This window comes from Leptidea sinapis, chromosome 24 (assembly GCF_905404315.1).
Source record: "Leptidea sinapis chromosome 24, ilLepSina1.1, whole genome shotgun sequence".
Classification (NCBI taxonomy): Eukaryota; Metazoa; Arthropoda; class Insecta; order Lepidoptera; family Pieridae; genus Leptidea; species Leptidea sinapis.
The window spans coordinates 6,218,661-6,222,862 of NC_066288.1; positions in this window are offsets into that span (position 1 = coordinate 6,218,661).

Here is a 4,202-nt window from a genome sequence, read left to right on the forward strand (position 1 = left end):
ATTGTCAAAAAAAGCTAATTTAATCAATGTATTAAGAGTCCACCTCAACATGATTTGAAATTAACCTTATAAGCAGTCAACTACAGTAGGTATTTCTTAAGTGAAACTTATGCAGTACTTCTCTTGATTATGTGGTATTAAAAGGTCACAAATAATATTATAATTTATGTTGATATTGAGCGTGTGGGTGATAAATGATTGCAGTGTAGTGAGGTACTTTGTAATTCTATCAACTTCAAGGAAGACTTCGTGAAGTAAAATGAAAGTAATTAAATTGTAAACAAAACCTGATTCAAAAAAGGTTGAGAATTAATTAAGAAGCATATTTTAATAGCGACAAATGATTTTGACTTACTTGCTAAGCTTCGATGAAATATTTACAAGGTGTGCTGGTGTATATCGTAAGGGAGCTTCTTATACCTACATCCTGATTGAACATGTTCGCTCTACTAAGCAATGGACCCGGCACACGCACGGTAAGGGCATGGAAAGCAAAGAATTAGTTTGTCTCTTAATTATTTTCAAATTAAATGTTTATTCTAATTTTAATTGGTACTATCTGCTGCTACTGACAACGCCGAAGCAGCAAAAATAGTTTAATGATTATTTACACCCATGCTTTAAATCCTCTATTAAACATTCTAAAACAGTTAGCTTATTGCCAACATTATTATTATTATTACATAATCCAAACGAGTGTTGTAATGAAATTCAGTACAACGTTACAACACTCGTTTGTATGATGTAATGGTTACTAGGACTGGCTTTTTACAGAGGATTCATATTATGGGTTTTTTGATTTTATGAAAATACGGGACGAGACGAGCTTTCAGCTGATGGTAATTGATACGTTCGTTTTCCCACATTCGTGTTTTAATTCCCCTTTTTACAAAAGTGCGTAAAGTGAGCCTTATTACATCGTTCATAGGGCCATAAAGCGAACTATAATAACACACTAGCATAATAAAATTATCCCTAAAAACACAAATAAAATATGAAAAACAAAATTTTATGAACGATGTGGGATTCGAACCCACGACCTCCGGCGTTCCGTGCCGGTGCTCTAAACCACTGAGCTAACCGTTTGATTACCGCCTCATTATAAAGGTCGCCTCGCCGGAGGTTGTGGGTTCCAATCCCGCATCGTTCATAAAATTTTGTTTTTCAAATTTTATTCGTGTATTAATCCTAGAAGTGAGGGTTATTACTTTAAAAACATAACAAATTATCCCTAAAAAGTTAAGTTAGTTCCTAACTGCAAATTATAAGAGAGTAAACAGAGCATTTTCAATTTAGCAGGGTAATACAGTTTTGCCCCGAACCACAACCATGTACATCTCGTAGCACGAGTTATTTCGTGCCTTCCAGTAATTTGAATGATTTATCTTTGCCGCCGACATTCACACAAGCAGCAAATGAAGGTACTAAAGAAGTAGCAAGTAACTGCCTACCTACCTATGTAACACAAATTGTGAAATTACCATCAAAAAGAATCCAATTACGTTTTGAATATTGTACATTTACCAATTGTTTTAATAATTAAATGATCTATGCAATACATGTCTGTTTTTCCTCGAATACATTATAGACTGCAAGTGATCTTTTAAAATACGCGACACGTTCTAGGTGCTATCTTCATCTCCCGAGATAAAATCTTTTGCTTTCGGACAGAATTTGTTCGAATTTTTCCCCTTACTGCTTTGACCACCTTCTTCGTTCGAACACTACGTGGACGGCCAGATCTTTTTCTGTTACAAACAGAGGAGGTCTCATTGTACCTATTAATATCCCGTTACACAAACATTCTACTAATACCAAGCGTATGGAGAGTTTTAAAAATTTCATTTGAGTTCATACCTACTTTGTGTAATGCAATCATAGCGATTCGGTACTCTTTATCCCCCACTACATTTTAATATCGCTAAATATTGTACAATGTATTGGCGCCAAAATGAGAAAACTCAATGGGCAATTCTATAAAAATAACGGATTCCAAATTCAAATATAATATTGCGTTTATTTTTAATTGTAACAGTATGTATGGCCAGACTAAGTATATAGATAATTGCAGGACAATTTAATTAACTCACAATATAAGAGTAGAAAAGACTATCGCCAACTGCCTGATAGTAGTCAGTTCCTTTTTTATGAAATGAGGACCAGGAACATCAGTTTCACCAGATATATCGCCACGGACCATACATACTCTCTTGGAACAGATAAAACACAGGAGCGGTTCCAGCCTTTCAGAATCGTGTAATTTTTAAAGCAAACCAAAAATCACGAAGATTTGTCCGGGTTGCTAACACGAGTTGAGTTCGTAATGATAAATAAAATTAAGAATAGAAAAACTTATACATAGATGTAAATGCACTTTACAAACGCGTTAGCGTCTGTTAAAGTGTTACCGTAACCAACATATTTATAATTTTAATTCATATTAATATTTGGTTGATTTAATTTAATAAGCATGATTTATTTAATTATCAATTTAATTATTAAATTGTAATAATCTATTAAAATGTAATATAGAGACAGTCAACTGACAACACCAATATGACGTTGTCTTGTCAGTTGACCACGAATACAGGCATTCAAGTTGCAACACCGGTACGGGGTGGACGGTTAAAATGTTTTAAATTCTATTATTACAGTTTTTTGTTACTAAATACGATCTTTAATAATTATAAGGTTTGATCTCAAAAAAGTATACAGTGCTAATAAAAGCGTACTTAGATCAGGATCGCATCCAACCGGTCATCGCTGATTTATATCCTATGCGAAAACGAGACACCGCTATCTTTCTATCGCGCTGTTCCGTCACACACGCACAGTGATATATATGACTATTCGTTTGGCCGGTGGGCGGTGAAGTATTTTTGTAATTTAATATTAAAGGCATCCGTGTCGTTTCGTCCTGAATGAACCGCGCAATGAAGCACATTCCATAGTTTGGGTGTACGAGACAAATATTCTTACAAACCACATTCACGGTCCAGCTGGAAATAGAAATATATTTAGTTATCATTGTGACAATAACATAACATATTCCAACAATACTTGGCAAAAGTCAAGAATTCACTTCGATAAGACACTCCCAATAGAGATGGTGAGAATTTGTAGCGAATATTAAGTCCGAATGTGGATTTGGCGGCAGAAATAGTGCCAGTCAATTCAGATCTTCGAAATACTACCAGTGGGAGGCTCCTTTGCACAGGGTGTCGGTTAGATTATGGGTACCACAACGGCGCCTATTACTGTGGTGCAGCAGTAATGTGTGTTTTGGTACGAAGGGCGCCGTAGCTAGTGAAATTACTGGGCAAATGAGACTTGACAACTTATGTCTCAAGGTGACATAAGTTGTCGTGCCCCTCAGAATTTATGGGTATTTCAAGAATCCTGATCGGCACTGCATTGTGATGGACAGGGCGTACCAATTACCATCAGCTAAACGTCCTGCTCATCTCGTCCCTTGTTTATATAAAAAAAATACGCCGCGTGACAGATTCAGCAAATACACAATTATAAGATGACATCTTTACGCAACGATTCGAGCAGCACTGAAGGAGTTGCATTTGAAAACGTATACAAGCGTTCTTTTACGCATAATCATCACAAATTAGGATAAAATATACAAGATTCTTGATAATCATTGAACGAAAAACTTTCATTTGTATTAATACAGGTAGCTAATCCCACCGAACACGCTTTATATTATTTTATATATTTATTTTTGTATAACGCGAAATAACGACCTCGTAATTCGTTATAATAATAATAATTAATCACAATTCGTATCAACTATTTCCAATTGTTTGCCTAGTTTTACTATTTTATATAGGTTTTTAATACAATAAATTAATATAATTTTGTAATAACACAATTGAGACTCTTGCATAGGTACGCGAAGCTAATAATTATGAACTGTACAAATGATTATAAATATCACAGTACAGAAATATTCATATGGGAAATCTACACGTTACATGGGAGACTGCCGGTGGTATACAAAATTGAAATCGCGTAATATGGAAACGTGTTATAAGGCTACTTCTTTATAGGCTATATTACTGTATAATATGGAAAATTAATTTGTAGGTACGTTACATACGATTTACTAAGTCTACATTTTAGTGTATTATGGGTTCATATAAATACGCACGAAAAACATTAATTCACTATGTAAAATAAAAATTACATGA